Source organism: Pogonomyrmex barbatus, unplaced genomic scaffold, assembly GCF_055798465.1.
Source record: "Pogonomyrmex barbatus isolate J1 unplaced genomic scaffold, ASM5579846v1 scaffold4, whole genome shotgun sequence".
NCBI lineage: Eukaryota > Metazoa > Arthropoda > Insecta > Hymenoptera > Formicidae > Pogonomyrmex > Pogonomyrmex barbatus.
In genome coordinates this window covers 9,369,473-9,395,402 of record NW_028297138.1, presented here as the reverse complement: position 1 = coordinate 9,395,402, position 25,930 = coordinate 9,369,473, and the positions used below count along the sequence as shown (strand labels likewise).

The window sequence follows — 25,930 nt, the reverse complement described above, 5'->3', positions numbered from 1 at the left end:
AAAAAAAAACCTATTAAGTCGCAACAAAAGCTCGCGGGGAAATTTTAATAAGAGCTTACCGAAACATTTTTAGATAATCATCCGCATACTTCGAGATAATTGTGTCAACTTTGACGAGACTCGCTCGGAGTAATCCATAACTTCGCGGATACCTCACGGTTATTACGTTACATTAAGACAATATCTATATGCGCCCGACGAAACATTGTTGCTCGTTACCGTTAACGAAGCAACATGCATAGGTGTGGGATGGGCGTGTCGACGATTGTTTCGGATTTCTCCAAAGAGGATCTCGTCGGAAGAAAGTAACGATCGTGACTCGGCGCCCGCCGAGCATCAACTTGGTGGTCTGGATTAAACGATTTCGCGAACCAATCGCTTTCCACATCGAAGCGAAAATTCCAACGCGAGGCGGCAGAAGAAGTCTGTGTAGAAGACGAGCACTCACGAGATTGCACCTATCTACTATATTAAATTTTTTTCATTGTGTTATAAAATAACAGTTTAAAATAAATTGAGTTCAAAGTACCGCTTTTTCAATCACATTGTGGGATAATTCAATTCTTTTAATTTACGCGCGAGTTAATATATTTTGCACAATAATTAGTGCAAAATATCGCGGATGAGATGGTTATGAAATTGTAATTATAATACTGTTAATAAATAGATTTCAAGTTTAAAGTTTTTTTTTATTATAATATTTACAAATCGAATTATGTATAAAACAATTTTGGACACAGAGTGTCGCACACGTAGACTCATTATAATTAAATCCTATCCCGTTCAATAATGAGATAACTGTTGTCCAAAATTTTTTACTAAAGATAAATTTACCATTTTTCTATGCTCAAACCGGCTCCTATAATCACGAAGGCGGTAGATGGATTAATTCCGTTTACGGCAAACCGTGCAACGACGCCGTGCATAAGCTCCTCCAAGATGGGCCGTAGACAGTGCGAGATAAGAACGAGGTGACCAATGACCCGGGGCTTCGTGACAGGCGCGCCTCTAGGAAGTTATTCGACATACTGCTTCGTTCACCCCTCACTTCTTTCTTTCTTCCTTTCTCTCTCTTTCTTTCTAATACTTTCTTAGCGCGAGCGTGCGCGTGAACTTCCGCGGTTACATCTAATAGGTGTGCAAGCGGTCCCTATTATAAAATTGGCAAAATAGTGATGTAATTAATGTGAAACTTGGTACTCACTACTGGGTCGAAGCGAAAGTTTCGCCGGCAGCCCATTGAATCAACATTCACGATCGGCGATGGGTGTGATAATGCTAGAAGTAGATATCTTAATACTTCTCTATATATCCTTTCAGAGAAGATTCGAATTTAATCGTAACTGAAGCAGAATTTATTCTCAAACGGTATGAAAAATATAGATTTAATTTATTTTTCAGTTTGAATGTATTTATAATTTTGAACTGAAATTCTTATAATTCAAAATCTTTTACATTTCAGACATTCCAGCATAATTAAGTGTGAGATATTGAGATTTCGTGAAAGTAAAATTTATTTCTAAAATGTTCTAGGTCTGTAGTGAAGGTCGTATCTCTACATTTTTATTCGCTGAATGGACAAAAATTATTATTTATGAATAAATCGTAGATAAGTCGTGAACAATTAAATGCGATATCGATTTTTTTTTTTAAATTCGGGAGTGTCAACTTCACAAATCTAAATGTTCCGTTATTCCAAAAATAGAAACAAATTTTTTTTAACTTGTGTACATTTCCGTTTTTTAAGATAAAAATCCTCCATTTTTCTCCGTTCACGGCTCAAGTGAATTTTTCCTCAAGACATAAATTAACTTCAAGTTGTGAGAGAAAATTCTATCTTTAAGACATCATCTCCCCGACAGTTCTGGGGCACTCCGCGCGGACGAGTTTCTTGCCGACCCGACAGCTCCTCCGACGTCCGGGCGCCGTAGCATTACGAAAGCGGTCCAGCGGTGCGACCGGTCGGCATAATTGCACGTCACGTGCATATACCTAGGCATAATTAGATTAATGCACCACGAAATTGGATTAAGAAACCGAAGCCGGCGGCCCCGATCCCCGCGCCGCCCCCACGAAGAGCGCCCCAGGCGGAGCACGTTTCTCCCCGAAACGCCACGGGGTTAATTAATCTTCGCCGGAGAGCGGGTGGTAAACGACGCGTCACGTACAAAGACGGAACGCGTATAAATCATTGCGAGTGCACGTCGCGTCGCGCGGCACGGCGAGGCGGCTTCCGCGCGTAAATTGCAAACGTTAATCGCAGGTCGGTTTAGAACAGGCCGCGAAACCACCACGGGGAAAACGGAGCATCCTGGGAAATTTTACACCGCAGACTCGAAGATTTACGACGACGCGACGTTAGCCGGAAGTTGGGGGATGTCTCTGGAGGGACTTCAAGAGACGACATTTCGACGACTTATAACAACTGTCGCGACTGGCAACCTGGCAACTTTCAACGCGAGACAATTCCGGACGTGAATAAATTATTGACTTTTCCAATGAATAATTCAATAAAAAAAAAAAAAAAAAAAAAAAAAAAAAAAAAACCGATCGTTTGTAACCGATCAATCAATGTCGTCGTGTCCCCGATTTTTGCAGACGGCGTGCATTCCTCAGCGAAGTAGTTACGACTGCGATAATACGACACCGAGGGATCGCGCCGTCGTTACGCATATCGATACACGCGATTAGGAGCGAAAACAATCGGCGTGGTCGGTGTCGAAATCCTGTTGAGTAGACAAAAGGCATACGACAACGACGACGACGACGACGACGACGTCGTCGTCGGTGAAAGCCGCGCGATGTCGAGCTGCAGCATATAATTCGAGGGCACGTCGATAAATCAGCTGGCGTGCGAAAGAGCGAGAGGAGAACAGGGGAACGTTGATCGTTGCGACACGGTTCGTCTATCGGTGGGCGACGACCGGCACACATCGTCATTAAGATCAACGAGCGTCGATAAGTGGCTCCCCGTGCATCCGGTATCGCGATTTTCTATATACTTGAGCGTTTTCTTCTGTTCCGTTTATCTTCAATTTCAAATCGATAATTTTTTAGCTTCTGCTATAATTTTATACGCTCGAACTAGCGTGCATAAATTCGTTCTTGGCAAAAGAAACCTGTGCAATTTCACTATGTTCCCTAGAAATATAATATCAGGTATAAATTATATTTATATGTATATTTATTTGTACTTACATATTTGATTATTTCATTCTTGGTTGGTAGAAAAATTTCAAAGGAAACAGACGCCCGAAACTTGAACGAAAGTAAGAAGGAGAAAGAACGTTTGGTGCAAACGTTTGGTGTCGCGCGAGAACCAACCATCGAGGATTGTCCGCAGTCATTAACCAATTACGTCGATCCACTCAATCGAGAGGTACTTTTCAAGAGGGTTTCGAGAGGACCGCGTGCCAACGGGCCCGCGCGACATTCTACTCTTTTTTCTCACTCGACCCTTGACTTGCCCTCTGCATCTCGGCAGCCACCTCCTGCAAACCGTAATAACTTCCTCATGAACGAGCAAGAACGCTACCATCCATCATCCTGTGGCCCACGGTTCTCAACCTTCGACAACGTCTCTTATTTCTGGCCAAATAAACATTTCTCTTGTATGAATATGTATTTGTGTGTGCATTCGTGTGTATTCCAATTTAAAATTCAATAATAGGGTTTCTCGAAACAACAATTATGAAGTGATACTTATAGTTTACGAAATAGTTTCTTAAGATTCAAATATAAAATGAACATTTAGCACTGAATGCAGTGCTTGTTAATATATATTAAAATTCAATTGCTTATGAATATGCTAATAGTATTCAAAGTATAAGAAATTTCTAGTCAATATTTGAGGAGAATTAAATTATGTCTGCAATATATTTGACGATAATCATACGATCCACCGTCTCGAGGCCGAATATTTTCATGCGAAGGATCATCTCGCCTCTCGAGACGAAGTAATCTCCTTAAAATTCCGCGCCGATCGCTCAAACGTCTCAATAATTGCTAATTGGGAGGTGACCCGCCTTTAAAAACTGGTCGCACGTCGTTCATCTCGGATCAACTTGTCCGTTTCGATTCGACGGATTGTAACAGGATCCCTTCTTTTCGTTTTTATTCTTTTCTCCTCAGAAACTGTTCGCAGATATTTATCGCATATATTTCACAACATATAATATGCACATTAACGATAAAAAATATAATATAAATTATTTCTGAGTTTTTTTCATTTATTTTAATATAATAAATTTCAGATAAATAATAAAAAATCAGAAATAATTTATTATTATTATAGATATAAAATAATATAAATGATTTCTAAATTTTTAAAATTATATTTCGTTACAATAAAATAAAAATTAAAATGTGAAGTAAACGAGTATACATTTAAATTTTATCCTTTACGTTCTTAACAATCATAACGATTGAAATAAGAGACTCTAACTTCGCATATTTGTCCATTCATCCACGTATTTTGCACCTCTCGTTCCCACTTCGCGCTCTGCCACGTTACATCGCGAGGTCTTCATCGAGGGGAGCGATGATCGCGCAATCTTTTCACGTCTGCCTCCTCCCGGGTCCGCTTTCGTGGAATGAGCACCGCTTGCAGGGACGAGTACAAATTAATATTAAATTGAATTATAATGACAGTGTTTACCGAGGGGCAACACACGGCCGCGCGTTGCACCGGCAGCCGCTATTCGCAATGGATGGCACGAACCCTGCACCACCGCTCTTCTCGTCATATTTTATGCAATGTACATTAACACCGCCATGCCGCGGCCGCGTGCTCGTGCGTACACGTGTTCGTTAGTAGCCGCTTTTACGCATTAAGCTAAGACGCGACACATCGACGTCTGTGTTTCTCGCATCGCCAACCGATCGCACGCCAACGTGCTAAAGGGTTCCACTGTTTCGCCATTATGAGCCGATGACATACGATACGGAAAAAAAGGGGGGGGGAGAGAGAGAGAGAGAGAGAGAGAGAGAGAGAGAGAGAGAGTGTGCATTGGCAGAGGGTTTTAGCCTTTTCAAAGTAAACGGCTATTATCTGAAGAGTAATTTGCTCTAATATCTTCATGTCTGCGTTCGCGGCCTTTTTCGTGTCAAGTGCTCAATCGACCGATAGAGAAACGTGATCATAATTGCTACACTCGGAGATTCCCCGCGGATACTTAGATACGCAGGCTGAACTTTCACCTCATTTGTTCCACGGTCCACGCTCTCTTCATCACTGTCGATACGTTGCGAAGTGGCGCACGTGCGCGATCGTTAATAGGAGTACAAAGCCCGGTTGAGAAGCCCGGTAGGAAAGCCGGCTGTCGCGAACGCGGAACGAGAGACCGCAGCATCGTCTCGTTGTCGATGTACAATCGCTGACAACCACTCCAGATTGCGCAAGATCTCGATGATCCAGATCGATCCGCAGCGGAATTTGATATCGGCGATCCGTTGAATTCCAATTTTTGACGTTCGACCGCGCGCGACGAAACACGCGTCATCGATGATGCAAAGTCGCTTTCAAAAGTCACAGGGTGGCAACCACTCCAGATTGCGCAAGATCTCGATGATCCAGATCGATCCGCAGCGGAATTTGATATCGGCGATCCGTTGAATTCCAATTTTTGACGTTCGACCGCGCGCGACGAAACACGCGTCATCGATGATGCAAAGTCGCTTTCAAAAGTCACAGGGTGGAGTTGGCGACGTTTCGCACAAACGTTTACGTAACATGTATAAGAATGTTCAGAGTGAGAATGCGATGAGTTCATTTTTTTTTTTCTTTGTGATTGCGCAACAAAAATTCTTTCTCTCCCGACAAGTTTCGTAGATAAACGAGAGACAGGACTAATAATAATCGAATTTCGCTTCCTCCTCGTTTTTCATAATACGGAGCTAACGACGCGTTACGACGACGGCACGACGATGTATACCTGAAATATTAGCCCATAACGGACGAGTCCCGATGCGCTGCAAGATTCCAGATAAAACGCTCGATAAGTGCGTCCTATCGACTGCACTTTCGATGCGAACGCGACCGCGCCGGGATTAGCCGATTAATTCGCCTTTAATAAGCTCATTTACGCTACGACCTAATACGACGAGGCGCGGGAATACGGCTACCGTAATTACGTGGGGAGAAATCGGGTGCGTATTCACCGTTGCGCCCGAGATTTATGATATCGCCCGCGTTTATTGCACAACACCGCGCGCGAACGCACGCAAGTGCGTAAATCGCTCCGGATCCTTTCTGCTTCCCCCCCCCCTCCCTCCCTCCCTCCCCTCTTCTTCCTCCCCTTCGCGAGGGGCGACACCGTGGCCATCGTAGATAATTACGCCCGTTTCCCGGGATTAATCGAGCGGCTTAAACGAGAGCACCGGTTCACCTTGATCCTGAAATTTATTAATGGGCACGGGCACATTGTGAGCACCGATGAGAGAGAGAGAGCGAGGGGCGCGCCGATATCGGGCCCCGCGTTCGCGGGGAGAGAACGGTTCATTGAGTTATGGCATCGCGCCAAAGGGGGTGGGTATACACCCGCCGGGGGGGGAGGGGGATGGGAACACGAGGAATTTAATCACGCGGCCGAGGCCGGCGGCGAGGCGTCGCGCGGCGGTGTGCGGCGACGTGTACGTGCACGGGGCGCTTCTCTCTCGAAGACGCGTATTAATTCATTATACTAGTAATTGTGTCCGCGAACGCGATTCCGAGGTCCTGCTCTCTCGCCACGCTCTCTCGCCGCGCCGACGCGGCGCGGCGGAATATAGCGTAACGCGTGTGTTATCGTTCGATATTAGTCATTCCCGGTGGCGTCCGGAATGCGGCGCGGAGTGGAGGATACGAGTTCTCTCTTCTCGCCGGTATTTGTAGGGCACTAGCGTGGAGCTATCGTTTCTCTTTTAATCTGCCCCGATATCGCCGCGATTACGGCGAACGAGATAATATATTTCGCGCGATAGGTAATTGGCTGTTATAATGCGCTCGCGAGCGCTTGCGAAAAATTTGATACATTACCGCGAACGGTAATTCATCCAGCCAGCACGTTTATCGCACCGTTTATTTGTAACACTCGAAGAGGCGAAATAAATATATTTGTTACACACGTAATTTTTGTTGACATATATATTGAAGACACTTTTTATTATGTAATTCTGCATTATCTTAGATATTAGAAAATAATTTTCATTTCAATTATTTAATTAAAGTGCTCTTTGTAGTCACGCAAGGCTCCGCTGTAGCGCTTCGGGTTTAACACGGTGTGAAGTTTATCGTCGCAAGAATAAAGCAACTCCGCCTGACGAGAGAAGTAGGAACAATTGTATAATTTCTCTTTCAACCAGAAATATAGGCGACGCGAAGCTCGCCAAGCCGACGACTGTAACGACCCGTCCAGGGTGACACGGGATCGAGTCTCGAAAGCAAGGCTAGGTACGAGTTGACGCTAAGAGTCGAAAGGTAAAGAGAAACGCTCGACGAGAGGGTACCGAGCGAGAGACAGAAACAGCGAGAAAGAGCATTTCGCTTTCAAGTCTATTTCATAACAAAGCCGCAGCCTCGCTGCAAAGCCTCGGAGTCTGCGGTCGGCGAGGGAGTAGAAAAAGACGAGAAAGGGGAGAGAGGGAAAAAAGAAGATCGGTCCGTGCACCGTTGTGCACCGGCGTGTATTACGTTTGTAGAATTGTAATCTTCGACCTCGCGCCTCTTTTCTTCTCGCTTATTCTCTCTTGTGTTCGCTCGTAAAATATCATGTACCACCTCCCGGTCCTTTGCCAGTTCCTTCGCCTTCTCGAAAATATGCGCGTTTGTGGTAATTAATCGTTCTTTGTAATTATTGTAGTTATTTCTTTCCTAATATCTCGCATATTTGTATGTAATTATTATCATTATTATATTTATATGACATTACACACTTACTAATTTCTTCAGTTTGCCATCTAAATACGTTATTATCCGTTTAACTTTTATTACTTTGAGAGTTTAATTTATTTTATAATGATTATTTTAATGTCATTTTTTATATATATATATACGTCAAAAATTTTTTATACTAAGAACAAATTGATTAGTTAGTATATAAAAAAACTGTACACCGAAGCGGAACGGATGGTTTCGCGCGCTCTTTGCGCAAAATGAACTGAAATGTTTTCCGCAAGAGCGAAAACAGGGATTTCCTCGTCGTAGACCGATTTGATGACGACGACGTGGTGCAAGAAGTCATTCTCGTTCCTCTCGAGTTGAAGTCTAAACGGCGCAACGATAGAGAACACAAACCAGTCTCAAGTGTCTCGCTCCAATGATCGAAAATAAACACGATTACGTTCTCCAGGGACGTAGTGTTTGTTAATTGCTATCTAACGAGCGAGTTGCAAGAAATTACGGGAGAAACGAAGGAGGGAGAGAGAGAGAGAGAGAGAGAGAGAGAGAGAGAGAGAGAGAGAGAGAGACTTCATTGTGCTTCTCGGAATTAAAAATAGTATAGGACGAATCGATTGCGGTTTCACGTTTCGATCGTAATCGCCCGGAATTTCGTAACATCGAGGAATGTAAAGATCGGCCTTGCCTGATCTCTCTGGAAAAGACAGCTTTTAGAGAATGCATTTCAAATTGCGCGGATTCCTCCAAGCGGTATTACTATGCGATGTTATCGCATGATTGGAAAGTACATACGTTCTATATTCACGTAATTGTTGCTTTATCGATCTGTATGGGTCTTGATGCCTTTCGATGCCGATCTATTGAAACCACCACCATACGCGAAGCGCGGTCATACTTTCCAAGGTACATTCTAAATGCAGGAAACGCCATGTAAAGTTAGTCGATTGTGACATTTATGCGTTGCGACACATTATATTCGTATTACACTCTGCCATTACCGTGAATACCATACCAGCGTTTCCGACATACATCGTTTGCGATACCTGGCACCAATCAATACCATATGTCTCTTAGTAAAAATTCCATGCAAAAAATGAATCGGCCTATTAAATTAATTTATAAAAAAATTTATTAAAATAAATTATTATTTCTACTTAATTTAATTAATATTTTTATTCTTTGGATTAATAAAAAAAGACATCGATCAAGCTTTCAATGTTTTACTTCAGAATATTTTTAATAAAAAAAACCGTGTATATGACGAGACATATTTTGATTTTAATAGTATAAGTATTTTTTTACATTTTCCGCGAACTCACTATTATTATACGTGCTATTGAACCTGCTACTTATTGTTCGTACCGTTTAACCGGTCTTAATGTTATGAAATTTATACAATTAAGGGATTGGCGTGGCGTGAAATAGATGCAGAGACGACAATATATGCGTTTTGTCTTGTTTTACAGGTGAACGTAAACGTCAATCGGGCATCCGGCGTCGATCGTGCCTGTCCGTGGTGCGAAGTATCGATTATATATCGGAAAAATTAGGTCATATGACACAAATCGCGAATGGATGGCAGAACTGCGCGTAATGTACACCTAAGCGCGATTTAATGATACGAAAAGGTGGATCAACACCGATCATTAAATCGAATCTCAATGTGGCGATGGCGCCATACAACTTCGACTACTGTCCTAATGGATTATTAATGTTAATGCCGGCGGAATGAAAAGGTAGGCTGAAATTACACGTTCTAAGCACACATTCCCTAAGGCGCGCGGCTGTAATTCGTACTTCGCGTACTATTGGCGATGTTACGATTTCGTTCAAATCTTCTTCTCTTCTCCGCGCACGAAACACCTCGTTCCCTCTCGTTTCGCTACCACTGTGCATTACGCAGCGGAATGCCATATTAGCGGATAGATAATTCCTGACAAAAACGTATCAAGATGAAACAACGGAAAGCACGGCATTTAAGTATACACGCGTATAAGTCTCGACTATGAATAACCACAAAAAGCAGTTTGTTACGCGGTCAAAATTATGCGGTCATTATGGTGCAATTTGCTCGACGCGTATCGTCGATCATCGAGAGAGACATTTATTTAATTTATTCGACGTTTTGTACCCGCAACGTGCACTCGAAGAGAGAACTTTTAGAAGAACGCGACATCGTATTCCGAGAAAGAGATTAAGTAAGGAATTAAGGAGAATCCTCTTGCTTAACATGCTCTACGCGTTTCACGGTCCGATTCCCATCTTGATCGCGAGGACCCGATCGAATACGCTCGGTCGATCGAAGTGAATTCACAGGCATGCATGCAAAAGAAAAAAAAAAAAAAAGAAGAAGAAAAAAAAAGACGAGGAAGTTCCTCGATGCCTCGAGCGGCCAATTAAGGACACGCTAACAGCGTCCGAAACAGAAGGGCCATCTACCTTGTCCTCTCGCGCGTACTTTATTCTGTCTGTCACGCGATTTTTTTATGCACCAGCGACGACATGCGCGAAACTCGAGAACATCTTTTATACTTGCTTGCCAAATTTATTTACGTGTCAACGAGTAATTATAATAAAATATCTTAGGGGGAGAGAGAGAGAGAGAGAGAGAGAGAAAGAGAGAAAGAGAGAGAGAGAGAGAGACAGAGAGAGAGAGTTTAATTCTTTTCTTCAATTATTATTTCTATTTATAACAATCATATTTTTAGTCATGTATTCATTCATTTATAAATAATACGTAATAATAATACGACTATTTAATAAAACCTCACAATACGCTTAGAAATATCCATAATATCCATCTCGCTGGTGATCGATTCTTTTCTGAAAGATATTCCCAGTTTTCTATGGATATATTTTCTCGTTTTGTTCTTTTTGCTCAAACACATGCTTGTTCCTTTTGATGCTCGTGAGAAAACCACAAAGAATCCACCTCCGCGGATTGAATGTAACCGAACAAGCGATGATATCGGGTTCTGATCGAAACGTACGATCGTCTAAATAAGTATAGTCTTCCGTGGAATCTTTGCTGTCGCGAAAGAGAATGCTGAGAAAGTATTTCGCTCCACGTGATAAAAATACTCGGCATATTTGACGTTCAGAAATAAAATGATTAAAAAAAATCAAATCATTCAATCGCGGAAAAAAGAATTTTTTTCTGAAAGCGGCACGATATTTCATGCAGGAGAGAATTTTTTTACATGTTGATCGCAAAGCTCATTTGCGTCAAGCTTTTTTAATGGTTGTCAGTTGGTATCTTAAATCTAAACAAGATTTTAAAAAGCCGAAAGGTATTCTGATTACTTGTGAGAGAGAGAGAGAGATTAACTTAATAGTCACCAGGCAATGACTTGTTATGAAGGATAATCGAGCAATTGAGATGGAACCCCGTTGTTAATTGGTATCCTTAGGCATCTTCCTCCCCCCCCCCCTGTACAATGTACCGTAATATTTAAAGTTTCGCTTACAAACATATATATTAACGGTAGAAGCCTCGACAATGATGCAGATGAAGCAGATAGAACGTGAGCGCGGCGTAATAATCTGGTGCGGTTGTTTTCCAATTTCTGAAGATGCTATCTTGGACTGCGTTACACAGGAATTCCATTCCCTAGACCGCGTCGCGGTTGAGAAAAAGGTGAAAGCAAAAGGAAAAAAAGGAAGAGGAGAAGTCGCTAGCGAGTGTCTTCTATGTACTTCATATTTCAATCCACCGATGCGTGTACAATCGTTCTACTTCTTTCCGGGCAAAAGTGACTTCGCTAGACAATAGCCCCGGTCAATTTATTCATCAGGTACAATATGCGAAGTTTCAAACAAAGTGACGACGATAATATCTAGCTTTATGTACAGAGCAATTATATTTTTCGCGTTGATTATAAGGCAATAGTGGAAAAACTAGAACAACTCTTTCCATATTTTGAAGAATATTATGAGTAACGAATCATGCATAATCTTTTAATTTTCATTTTCACAAAGATAAAAAAGTTAATATATTTTAATTAATATATTAATTAATTTTAATAATTCTAATATATTTTAAATTTAATTATTTAAATATCGTATAAAATAAAATTAATATTTAAATATAAATAGAAATTATTTTTTAAAAAAAATGTGTTGAGAAACAAGATTTCAGATTCATCCTTCCAATAGAATCCATTTGGTGATGTACAATCGATCTTCGCAAGATTTCTGCCGCTGTGAAATCATGAAGTATAGACTGGAGGACGGTGTGCCCTGGACCTCTTCTTCCGTCGTCGTCGTCGTCGTCGTCGTCGTCGTCGTCGTCGTCTTCGTCGTTCTCGTCGTCATGGTGGTGATAATGCTAATGCCGCTACGCCGGCGACTCGGCGCGCCGGCGCGGGGTAAGAGATGTAAAACAAGAAGCACGAAGCCGCTCAGCGCGAATCTAAATATAACTACGAACGCGCAGAGAGGCGCCCACCGTGCGCTCTCCCCGAGGGCGAGGAAGAGAGACGGAGGATCGGTCGTCTTCCGTTGGTGCGCAACAACCTAACCGAGCCGCGATCCCGTGCACTCGAGCCACCTCTGCCCCGAAGAGAGACGAACCGATGGCGACCGAAGGGGAGAAGGAGAGCGAGGTGCCTTCGACCGCGGTCAAAGGTGCAGGCGTTCTGTGTACGTGCGCGTGTACCGTTCGCGTTCTCTAGGCTCCTTGGCTGGCTGGCTACTACTTGATCGCCATTCCGAGTACTCCGGTGTCCTTCTCGTATTTGCATCCTCGAGATGCATTTCTTTCGAGTTGAATCGTTACCCAGTCGTTAGCCTAGAATCGACTGGGTAACTCGACGTGAATTCCGAAAGAAAAATTCCGGAGAAAAATTCGCGGCGACTCGTGAGAAACGACCACCGCGTCGAGGAAAGATCTCCGTCGCTGCCTTCAAAGAACATCGATGGATCTGTTAATGTTATATTAATTAATATAATAAACTCCAATTTAAACTCCCCTGACTCAACGTGGGTGTCCGGCCATCAAACTGCCTATCGTACTTAATCAATCCTACCGTATGCTAATTTTTGCAAGTCTTGTAAGTCTTATTTTCGGAGCTGCTGCTTAGCTTCGTTTGGAAGCAACGTGGCGTTTTATTTTCCCTCAACCGTTCGGCCGTTGATTATAGTAGTTAGCAAAAAGGATGCAGAGCGTATTTTTTCGCTTATGGCGTTAGGTTTCGCGAAAATGGTCAGTCGCGCACATAGTCCGCGACTGTTTATCATATTAATTGCGGACGAGACGACGATACAGTCGATTACGTTGCTAGTGGCGATTTATCTTGGTAAAATAAATAAGTCACGAGGAACTTTTTTCATCGATTATCCCGTATCCTGCGAGAACGCTCAACGGGTTATTAACTTCGATTAGTGTCAATTACTTTGTTGCACTATAATCACTTTTAAATTCTGCCCGTCTTCCACGAGATGAACGTGAGAAGCACCATCGATATAAATACGCGTGTGTGTTGTTGCACGCGGAATGCACGATAAATAAGTACGTAAATCTAACATTTCGCCGCCGAGGTACATTAACGTTCAACATTTTAAGCAGCAAACTAAACCCGGCGAAACTGAAACTGAGACGTATAGTCTTCGCTTGAAGATGCAATCACAGGCTGGCTCCTCTCCCTCCCTCTCTCTCTCTCTCTCTCTCTCTCTCTCTCTCTCTCTCTCTCTCTCTCTCTCTCTCTCTCTCTCTCTGGTGCATAAGTTTACATAAAAGTCTGCAGAGAGTAAATATATGTATAAGTAACCCGCGGTCCGCGCTAATGGACATCGAGAGGGAAAAGATCTTCCGCTCGATAAAGAATAATTAACATTTCGACGAATCCATCGTTCTTTCTGTCTGGAATCGAATATATCAGAATATTAAAGCGATTAATATTATTTGCGGATGAAAATTTATAAAATGGGAGAGTGTAATACAAAAATGTTAAAGACTGACAACATAATGATAATGCAATTATCTTCAAAATATATATGGGATCCTCCAGGAGATAGTATCTATCTCATGTTTCTCGATAAATGCAAAGTAATCGTGCGTTAACTGATGCAAGACATTCGAGAGCTGCGTAAGTAATTTATCCGCGATTTCGAGATGATAGCGTCTTCAAATTGGCGGATTGCGAGTTCGTGCAAGCGCAGCGTTTTTGTTGCATAAGGAAGTAAGGCAAGAAATGTAATAAGACAGGCGTTCCCACTAGGATCATCGACCACAGTTCCAAGTGCATCCCTCTGGTATTCGCGTCCTTGATACGTGACAAAGAAGACAATTCTGAGCCCGCAAGGCAGTCAATCTATTGTCCATCCGCAACAGGTTGTAAACAACTCGCAAAAGAATCTGCCAGACACGCTTTTAATTCGTGCAAAGTCGATCATTGTGCGAAGGAAGCCGGCGACCACCCGAGGGAGGCAAAGAAAAATGTGATACGGGAAAAACTTCCTTCGATCGGAAGATTTCTTTCGAGGCATATCAAATTAGAAATCCATGAGGAAAAATACGAAATCCTATAACAAAATATATAAATATTATTTCATCCACCAAGTTTCACGTTATCCTATTAGAAACATTTATAGAGGGAATATAATATAATTAATAAATTTACACACAAATAATTATTATCGATACATTTTCTACAAGTAATCCTGTGCCAATTTTTCGCTCGCTCTCTTTCCCTCCATCTTTTATTTAATCATTTAAGTTCTTAGAAGAGAACGTAACTTCTGACCTTTCCTATATTCGGCCCTATAGGGAATCTAAGGAGCGTATTTTACGATCGAATCGATTATCCATGGTACTGCACGTGAGCAACATCAACAACATACGTGTGTCAAGCGTGCAGTGTCAAGGTCTTCTACAGGCTAGAATTGTACGCGGATTTAGTTACAGAATCCGTTTTGTTACAAGCATCCGATGCAGTCTCCTCTCTTCCTTACAATACTTCACTCAAAACATAGTTGTCCAATTTGTCCAATTGAAAAAAAAGATGTACGGTATAAGGATACTACAGCTAATTACGTGCTTATTCTCCATCCAAAAAGAACTATTTCCTCGAGATATCAATAAAAAAAAAATAATAATATTTAAATAAAAAAATTTGAAGAAAAATAAAAAGGAAAAATAAAATGAGATTATCTTTACGCAGAATTAAAAGCAGAATAATTGGACGATTCATCTGCGTAAAATAATTTGTATAATTATTACGCCAAGGCTCTCATTATGCGACGAAAAAGAAACGGCGCAATCGCGCACCGTAATTACTTTCCAGCTCTGTGTTCTTGTGACATGGCAGCGCTGGAACGACAGTGATCGAAATATCGCGCTCGGTTTTTCAGCACAATTTAGCGATAATGCCTGTCTTCGATGCGTTGTGTCCGCTCGGAGCATTTCTGATTGCGGCGTTTTTCTACGCGGAGCGTAAGGAGCGTATTTTACGATCGAATCGATTATCCACGGACCTGCACGTGGGGAACTTTAGCAACGTACGTGTGTCAGAGACGAGCGAGCGACCCAAGGTCTTCCACGGGTTGGAACTGACGGACAGATTTAGTTACGGCCCGTTGTTGCAACCACGCTACAATGCAGCCTCGTTCCGCGCAGCACCATCGGGAGAGCATCGTCAGGTAGCGCGTAGCCGGAGGGATAAAGAGCCACGGGTGCTTCCGATTAGGACTTCTGACACGGCCGTATAAACAGGCGATTTATTTCTTTCGTAATCACCACGCGGCTTTCCTAAGAATCGCATAACTCCAACGGGCAATTAATTAACCACGCGATCCGACGTAAATGAATTTCACGAAACCAACGCTAAATAATTGGACGTGAAAAAGAAAAAATTTCCTTCTTCACCCAGAAGCCTGGATTTCTTTGGGAATTTCTCTGATTTCTTCCCCTGACAACAATTTCGAAAATTTTATTAGGAAATAATTCAAAAAATATATATATATGGATGAAATTAACGCTAGGATAATTGAGAAAAAAAAATTCTTCTTCATCTAGACTTCTGGATTTCTTTGAAATTTCATTAATATTTTCCCTTAAGAAAAATTTCGAAAATTTTATTAGAAGATAATTCAAACGTATATGGATGAATTTTACAAAACCAGCGTTAAATAATTGAACACGGAAAAAAAATACTTACATACTTTTCTTCATCTAAAAGTCTGGATTTCTTTAAGACTTTTCTGATTTCTTTCTTTGACAAAAATTTCGAAAATTTTATTAAGAAACAATTTAAATATATATGAATGCAAGATGATAGAATTTTATTTCTCTTGTGTTTTCAGATAAAAATCTGTAGCGAAAATCTTTATTAGAGAGAGTTATAATTTTCTATGCTGTGCAAAAAGAAAAAATAAGGTAGGAAAGTGTGGTAATGAAGGATCATTCGTGAACATTCGATAGCAAACTAGAAATTTCAAGCTCGCTCATCGATCATGCGGTGGTTTCGCTGGATTTTGTTCAGTCTGGTTCGTACGAAACCGGTACAGCCTACGGCGCACCGCGGCGAGGAAAAGGAAGATCGTATAAAACCAGATAAAACAGAAGACTAAAGAAATAACCAGACGACAAAGATATCGCATCTACTTACTATCCGTTACTTGAAAAAAAATTAATACGTCGTGACAGGTTCAATTTTATGTTTTATAATCACATAGCAATCTTCAGCAATCTTTAAAATAATTTTTCGACGAACAATAAAATTTACAATTTGTAAAATATTTTTTTGTAATGATTAATAAAGCATAATAAAGAATATTTTTGTATTCAATTTTGAATTAAATTGCTTACTCCGTTCCAACCCTCGTTGAAACTTTCCCATTACGTCACGCGGACACGCAACGTTCTTGATTAACAGCCATATTCGCATACCTAAAACATATAAATACATGTTATATGTTTTCGGAGCCGCGAAGTCCTATGGGTGTCCCGCGAGTCCGGCCCATGTCACGGGCAATGAAGATATTTATCGTCACCATGTGCATATGCGTGCACGTCCGAGGACAATGGGGTCCCAAAAGGATGAAATACGCTGCGGCGACAAGTTCCCGCGAAACGAGCTCCGGTATCGTCGACAGGGAGGTTTCGAGGGGTTTTGCACACGAGGCGTTCCGCAAAATAAATATCGTGGGACAGCCGAGTCCGCCGAGTCCGCTTGACCGAGAGAGTTCTTTCGGGAATCCTCTCGCGGATGCTGCCACTTCTTGCACGCTGCATAATCGTAAAGATGAGTAAGTAAGATAAGTGAGCTTCCTCCGGACGCGAGGTGGACGACGGCCTCGCTCGTTGTCGAGCAACGCGCGCGATTTCCCGACGGCCTCGCGCGTTTTCGATTCGAAAGAGAGTTGTATCCCTCCGGGTATATTTTAGGCGTAGCCTTTAGAACGGCAGAACGACCGGCTAACGGAAAATCATTCGACAAAGCCCGCAGAATGATCGACCGCGCTATTTACGATCGGCTAACGGATTCAGTAATCCCGCACCCTTGCGAGTACACGTTTCCCGTGCGAAAAAAGAAATGTATCGCGCTTCCCGTCCCGACAACGCGGAGTTCCGTCTTGTTGTCTCGCAACTCCTCTTAATATTTCCTTACACGCTGATCTTCCCACAAAACGAAAAGAAGACTATTACGCGCACAGCCGAGCTTAAGGAACGGTTGCTTTCGCGGCGTGTTAAAATTTACACGAAACCCTATTACTCGGGCGATCGATTTATTTTTATGCAACGCCAATTACGCTTTCGGTTAAGAGACGATTCGTTTCGAGCAATATCGCAAATATATTTGCCTCCTCGCAAATACACCGCGAAATGTGTTTCACGCGCGGATACTGTTAGGCCAATAAACATATATTTAGTATCAACATTTTTTTACGCGCATCTAGGAGGAGTCTCTCTCCTCTTCCCTTTAACGGTGGTGCATTCGTTACGGTACCGCGGTGTTTTCATGCATTCTTATATGACTCGTAAGTATACGGTTTATGTGTAACGTTCAGGCGGGGCGTCGACGCCCTTGAACAATAAACCCTGCTTTTTTTCTCCCGCTTCTGCCGCCTCGCCCCCGTACCTCGCGTTTTCTCCTCGCTATCACAATTCTTTATTATCCGTCATATATTACGAGAGAGAGAGAGAGAGAGAGAGAGAGAGGGGGGGGCGAGGGAGCTTGTGCCCCGCGCCTGAGAAAAAAAAGCCGTCGGAGGCATCGCCTGTATTGCGAATTAACGAACACCGTTAATTCTCTCCGGGCGTTATAGAGGAGCCATGCCGGTTATCGGCATCGTTCCACCGTACGCTTAATTCTTTCGACCAGCCGGGTACATAATCCATCATTATAATACTAACCATTCATGGGATCCACCGGATATCGTCGTATCCGGTATTTAGAAACACCGTAAGCTATTAGTAATCCGATAATTTATAAATCATTATTAATTACGTAGCGTCTTATACGTGAGAAACGCAGTTAATAATTATCGGGCTTGATCTTATTTGATCTTATCTGTCATGTAGCGAGTTAAAATTAGAGAAGGAAAAGATTATTTATATATTAATTATAGTCATAGTCATCGATACTCATCTGCTCTATTATCCGCCGATGTGACATCTCTGTCTGTAGGATCTCTCTGCGCAGGAAGGATATAAAAAAAAAACCCACGCAAAAAAACGTTTGCCTCTCTTTATCCGTATACGACTCAATGTCTCGAATGCCAGCGATCTTACACGCCTATTCGTTCCGTGGGACTATGATCGCGGCAGCAATGATCCCGGAGGAAGGTACGCCATGCCGTTCGCGCGTTGTTTCCACAATGGCAAAAATGCGGAGCGGCAGCGGCCGGCGGTGGCGGCGGCGGCGGCAGTGGCGAAGGAGGAGGAAAGAGCGTCTTCCGCGTCGGAAGAGGATTAATATATTCCCGGTGTAATTTTCAATATTTCAGCGACCAGGATCGGCGCGGATGCATTAATCTCGGGTCGGTGCATTGTTGCCGCGGGGTATCGCGGGGCAGAGACCCCCAACTTCTAGGCGTGCCGCGACTTTTCCAAGCCGCTAAGCAGCCCCGCGCGGCTGGAATGATCGATTCGCCAAAAGGGAAAAAAGCCACTTGCATTACTCATGCCTGTGTGCATCGGCGGCACGAGATGCCGTGTGCGCGCGCGCGCGCGCGCGCGCGCGCGTGTGTGTGTGTGTGTGTGTGTGTGTGTGCACGCGCACAATAGCACGTGCAACGCGTGCGTACGTGCGTACGCCGACGTATGGTTCCGGGCAAAGGTGCATCGACCCCCACCTGTCCCCTCGACTTACCGCTCAGGGATTTTAATTGCAGACCTCTAGCGTTTTTCTAACGCCGGTAGGAAGCGAATTACAATCGCAAAAAGGCAAGCCGCATCGACGCCGGCGCTGCGTGTATTATACGTGCGTCCATTGCACGGACGTGCGTTAGCGGCCGTGCACGCAGCGGCGATGACGCGAGAACTTCACAATTAATTCCGCGAGCGCGGAAAATGATTTCTCTACGGTATCTTATTTTTAATCGCCGTCTGATATAACGAATAAGATCGCTTAAACGGAATTCTAAAGAGAGAGCGAGGTCGTAAAAATAGAAGCGAGGAAAAAGGTTCTCTCTCGGGGAAAAATGTTAATGAAAACGTCGCTAGGAAGGCGCAATAACTAGGAAGCCGCAAGAGAAGAGGGACGGCGATATTATGCATCGAAGTCAATTAGCGATATTCCATAATTATAATAAACGATTATAGACTTCACCGTTAAAAATTCGAACCGTGTGTGATTTAATCCAATTACATTTGTAATAGCGAGCTCCAATTTTAACTTCGAATATTAATACTTGAAACGAGGGAACTGATTAACGCTCATGGCGCACAAGTAATTACATAAGTTTATTCTATGAAACAGTTAAGAGAGCAAATATTTTCATGTATCTTCTTATTAGGTTAAGCAGGCCATTAGACGTGAGCACGCTGACGGGCTAATTCGGCGACAGCTTACCTACGTGCATAGTTACGACGTGATGCAATGCGAACGAGCCGACGTACGGCAGGAAGAGAGCATTACCATCTAGAAATAAGCGCGATAATCAGCATGGCAGGATGCTTAGAAAATAACGGGGCACTAATGAGACGCGCAGAGTCCCTTCTTACCCACATGAGCCGTAAATATGTGGGCCGTGTGTATGTGCATGCAGCCCCCCCCCTCTCTCCCCTGCTCTCCCCTCCTCTCTCTCTCTCTCTCTCTCTCTTCTCTTCTCTTTCTTTCTCATTCTCGTTTACATACACATGACACATCTGATTTGTTCTGAATCATTCGTGGCCGCGGCGCATCGCGTGGCTATTCACACTTCCGCGCGAGACACAGAGCTACGGCCTCGTCGAATAATAAAGTTATACGCGCCGGCATCGTCTAATGTAACGCGGCATTACCATCCCAGAAACGAACGACCTCGCGAGCATGCTCGTGCGCATGTTCATACCGCATGCGTATCGCACAACGCGATCTTGGCAAGGTCGTTGCGTGTTTTATTTGGAAATTTTTCTCCTGGGAAAGTCGCTAAATTGTTCCGCGCTATTTTACCGTTGAAGCCCATCATTTAATTATTAGCTTTAGCGCTGAGTCACACAGGATCCTACGGCCTCTCGCAATTTTCGCTCACGAAGCAAATTTGGTATCTCGATGAATAGCCAATTAATCACCTCGAAATTTTATTTTTTCTCTGATAAAATAATTTCGACGTTACAATTTGTATCTTTTTCTCGATCAAAATAAATATATAAAATTCATTAAATATCGTGGCTCTTTTCAGAGAAAAGAAAAGTGACGAAAAAGAATTTATGAAATTATTTCGACAAAATTATTTGATCATCGCTTAGAAAATATAAATTCGAACAATTTATTAAAACATTCCTTTGATTAAAAATCAAAGGAATGTTTTAATATTCTTGGTTTGTTAAAGCTGTATTAAAAGATATTATTGAAATGAGATAATTTGAGAAATGAGATAATGTGAGAAATGAGATAATGTGAGAATAATTCAGATACCTAACGATTATTATTGATTATTCGCAGGTAATCGAAAAGAAAATCATATGTAATAGAGAAATGTATAATTTCCTGAGAGAGAGAGAGAGAGAGAGAGAGAGAGAGAGAGAGAGAGAGAGAGATATGTTGCAATATAACGGTAATAGAGTCCTCGCAAATTCTATGAGGTTCTCATAAACCCGATGATGATCCTTCCGCTACCGCTAATGATTACCTTCGCGATGCTACAGACCGATTGTCCACTGTATTCCTCCAACATCTCGAGCATACAACAATAAGATGATGCGTACTCGTTCAGACGGAACAGGCCTAATTTATGTGCCATTGGGAAAGCGGTTTCGAAGTTGAAAACGCAACGTTTTCGACCGCCGCTGCGTATTTCTCCTTGTTTTATTGCCACGCGGAAGAATACCTTGCAACAGAATCGCTCTCCGGGATCTCCTCGGCGGCGCAAAAACGCCGACTAACGCACATCGATTGGTCACCGAACGACATCGCAGTTACATCGCGACTTAACAGCAATACGGTGTCTGAACTCGGTAGCAATCCTCGCATCTCCCCCCCCGCCTCTTCTTTTCTTCCCATCCCCTTTCACCTTTTCCCGGCGCAAGTTATTTAGTAGTTACTTGTCCAAGGTACGTCGCCCCCTGAAGGGGCTTCTTTCTTGCGCGGTTTCTCTTCCGCGGCTGCATTCGGGCCTAGAGAATTCCGCAATCATTTCAGACGCCAACCGGCCTTCCCTTCCCTCTCCCCCCCCCCTCTGTCTCTCTCTCTCCCGCTTAATACACGGTGCACGACACCTACGTGTATGCGAGATATCTCCTCGTGTGTATGTACGAAGACGATACATCACGGGGTTCCTCGCTAAACCGTAAGCATACGTCGCAGGATATCGCGGTCGTGTGTTGGGGGTCACGTTCACACGAAACCAGACGAGCGTACTTATTAATTCACTAATTCTAATTAATATTAATGGGACGATTCATGGGGGGGCGCCAATGATGCTCGCAAAATTTCAACGACGTCGAAGGCGCTTCACGGAAGAAGTTTTACGATTACCGATTAGGTATTCCGATTGCCATAATTAACACCGATAGCTCGTCGATCTTTTTGATGGAGATGCCACTTCCTCTCGACCAAATCCCTTTCTCCACAACATACATCAAACAAGATAATAGTACAAAATGGTACGGAAAGAAATGTGTTTTCTTTATCTTAACATACACTATTCAAAGTACCGTTGAAAGTTTCCGCTCGTAATTAACGAGATACAAGGAAACGTGATGCGCTTTGAAAGATTGATTGTTAGAGAACTCTCTTTCTCGAAGCGGAGCGAGAAACGAGTGTAGTCGTACAACCGCGGTCAGGGGAATCCGGTAGATTGTTACGACTGTGACATTCGTTAATTTACGTAAGATTCCGAACGGTTCCCTCGCCGGTAATGGCCTTGTCGGCGTAGTTTCTACGGGGACATATCGATCGGTATTTCTAATGGCCGTACAAAACGCCATAGCACTATGTGCTGGTATACAGTAGTATTATTTCTATCTCTATGTATAACGGAGCATATATTTTAAAAATAATAATGGAAATGTATCATTACATATAGAAAAATACATATAGTGTGTTTAAGTAAATATTACTTGTTTCAAGTATTTCAAACGTTCATATATCCGCAAATCTGTTACAAGTTTATCATAATAAGCATCAAATTTATCCAAAATATATTCTGAATCCTAGCAAGTGTAATATTTAAATAAAGAATATCAAATTAAACTAAAAAAATCGATTTGCTCAACCAAATCTGACTGTTCTTCGATAAAATTTTATGATATTTTTTTTAGAAAAAAAATGAATTTCTTTTTAAATACTCAGTAACGAGTTTTTCTAAAATTTGTGATTATAGTATATAGAAGTATATTTTAAGATTATCGAGAAAATATTTTTTGTTAAAGATAATCATAACTTAAAAAAAAAAAAAAAAAAAAAAAAAAAAAAAAAAACTGAGTCACTTTTCTCAGCAAGATAGAATGACATTTTTCTGTGTATTCATCACTCGTGAAAATGACTAAGAGCGTTGAGCATGAAACTTACTCGATACTTCAATTACTCCAGTATTCATTAAGCTGTGCATCTTTCCTCTTATAAATAAATAAAGCTGAGTTAATTGTCATGGTTATTTTACGTTATGCATAGCGTGGGATCGCGTGACTGGAAATCTGAGCCGAATTTGCATTCGTGGTCGATTTACAATTAATATCGTCGACCTCTCTTCCTCGACGGGTCACAGAACGCTCGTTTAGCCACTCGGCCCCGTTATGCGGAACGAGCAGAACGTGACAACGTCACTCATCGTCAGTGGACTGCCAATCGGACTGCCTCGTAATGTAAGTCGCGCGCTACCTTCATTTGGTCACGGAGAGGATGGCATTAGAACATTTTCACACGAACTACTGTGCCACTAAAAGACCGGCGCGAGTAAATTACATAATTGTATCTTGGAAGACGTAGAGCTCCAACGCAATGAGACTCCACGTCCAGGTATTTGAAATACCAAACAGCTTTTTTTAAATAGCGGTATCTGAGATTCCACACTGCACTAGCATTAACACTTTTCATATACTATGTTGATTAAAACGCATTTCTTCGAACAAAAATATTTCGAGAAAAACTTTTGATAAAAATGCGAATCCAGGAAATGCTAAATATTTTTTTTATATTTAATTATGTTCTCTGCAAGAAACCCCGTTTCGTTTAATTGCCTAAGTAATTTAAGTGGATTCCACCGAAAAAAAAATCGAGAAGCAAACCGGTTGCATTTATGCATACAAATATAGCTGTTGCTTTTTAAAAATTAATGCAAGGCCGAAATCCGTGAAGTTGATCCATATGATTTCACGTTTCAAGCGGCAGGTTCTTGACTGGTCTCGAATCTATGAATCATCAATTAACATAAGAGGAAAGAATACTTTTAGATATATGCTTCTTGGAGAACGTTCCGACAACGGCTCATGAATCTTATGAATGAGATGCCACAACAAAAAACGATTTCCTGTTATTAGGTCGTTATATGAAGTAATCAAAAAATTAAGAAGTGTATGTATTCGAAGAAAATATATCGATGAAATGTGATCAATCATCAATATAGAAGAGAATTGCTTGAAATTTTTTAAAATCCTAATTGATCATAAATGCTAAATAATTTTGCATTACCTTTATCATAAAATTATACCATCTATAAGAAAGAATCTTTAATTTTCTTACATTTATAATTTATTACGATCGATTAAAGATAACAAGAGATCGTCGACGTTTAAATGCAATGGACCTTCAACTTAACATTACGATTAATAGAGCTATCCAGCTGAATGGACCACGTATCTGTACATCACCGATCATCATCAGTGGAACAAGTCGCCATCTCTAATTCCTCTGGAAGGGGTTTAAAAGATTAACATGAAGATGATCGTCGAATGGGATCGTTCACTGGAAATATCGGGGAGAAAAGGGGCCGCTCGGAGGATCGGCCCGCAGAAATATTTAGGGAGAAAAACAGGGCAGGGCGAAAGGGAAGAAGAGAGATGAGCATCGCGGAGGAAGATGACAGAGGAGAGAAAGAAGAGAGCGGACAGCGCGAAAACCGCGACGAAGGCGGGTGTCGTCCCAGTGTACACATAACGCGTATTAATGTGCGTTGAGACGCGGAGGAAACGACGTGGCAGGCCTACGAGTATAGGATGATACTTGGCGGAGACCCTCGATCGCTTCGGTCGGGCATCATCTTGCCCCCCTTCCTCCCTCTCCCGCCCTCTCCTTCGGCCGCTCTTCCCTTCGCTCCCCCCTCCCCCCCCCCTCCGGTCATTCTGCCCCCGCCAGTCATTGGGCCCCGACCGAAGAGTACCGTCGACCGGACTCGGGGCCCCTCGTGCGCCTCCGTCGGCGCTCGGTTCGACCTTGAACGGGCCCTGTATGGTCTATGCCACTGACACGGACCAAGGACGGGGAGGCCCCACGGTTGGGTACCGACGTGCTGTTGTCCCGAAACGCGGTCGTGGAACTCCGGAGCGGCGCGCTGGAAAGTGTTCGAGCCCGATGGCAAACTCTTTTTCGTGCTTCGTGCCTTCCCTTCACGCCTTCCATTGGCGTAGGGTGGTCGGAAAGTACGAATGTACCTTTAATTCGTGCGAAACGCGAATTGACCGATGGAAATACGACGGATTTTCTATACGTCCGAACTAATCCGGAACGGATACCTTTTCGTAACAGTTTAATATTTCGCAGCGTAGTTAGCCTATTAAATTCATATATTGATTTTATATTCCATTCTTACACAGATTTGCATGAATTTAACATCTTATAATATTATAATATTGCGAGTATAAGTTATATTAATTATCGAGAAACTCGGAGAGAGAGAAAGGGAAAGAAAAAAAATTCACCGCAAAATTATGTAAATACAAAAAGTTAAGAAATTTAATATCTATAACAATGATCTTCGCAAATTCACAAATTATTTGCAAAATTAAGAATTCTAAAATGTGCGTGTTAATCATTACTAATAAATTTCAAAATTCTGGATATCATAGAAATTTTAAATTCAGATTAAAACGCGCTTATTAAATACGAGTTTTATTTTTGAAGTATGTGAAGTATATTAAATGGTATATTAAGAAGCTACAAAAGTACATTAAGAGAAGTATACTACTTTTCGAACAGTCACGTCGATGAGGCCCAAGCATAGAAGCAAAGCAAGAGGATGCACGAAGCAGATCATCCCGAACGCACGCCACATGAATAATAAAAGGGCGTAACGATTCCGAACGGGCAAAGTACGTTCGAAAGTGGAATCCTCGTAGCAAAATGTATTTAATAGAAAAGAACACAGCAATCCTGGATTTTCTGCTGCAAGAGGTTAGCCTTGGGATGGGCTCTAGAATGCGCAATGCTGTTGATTCCGAGAGAAAAAGCGAGAGAGGTTGAAATTCAATATAGT

General features: G+C 42.3%; 1 protein-coding gene and 1 long non-coding RNA gene across 4 annotated transcripts in view; one reads left to right on the top strand and one right to left on the bottom strand.

Moving 5' to 3' along the window:
* sano (CABIT domain-containing protein serrano) overlaps nt 1–25,930 on the bottom strand; it is a 127,574-nt gene that overhangs the window by 32,452 nt on the left and 69,192 nt on the right. The window contains exon 1 of one of the 3 annotated variants that reach the window (XM_089080891.1): nt 835–2,311. The exons of the other annotated variants lie outside the window; for them this stretch is intronic. The gene's annotated coding sequence lies outside the window, so the exon portion shown is untranslated. Of the gene's footprint in view, nt 1–834; nt 2,312–25,930 lie in introns of those variants that run through there. 3 annotated transcript variants of the gene reach the window in all.
* LOC148935784 (uncharacterized) overlaps nt 21,697–25,930 on the top strand; it is a 10,191-nt gene continuing 5,957 nt past the window's right edge. Inside the window, exons 1-3 of the long non-coding RNA XR_016140170.1 lie at nt 21,697–23,478; nt 24,292–24,588; nt 25,654–25,930. The exon at nt 25,654–25,930 is cut by the window's right edge and continues 5,957 nt beyond it. This is a non-coding gene — a long non-coding RNA (uncharacterized LOC148935784). The remainder of the gene's footprint in view (nt 23,479–24,291; nt 24,589–25,653) is intronic.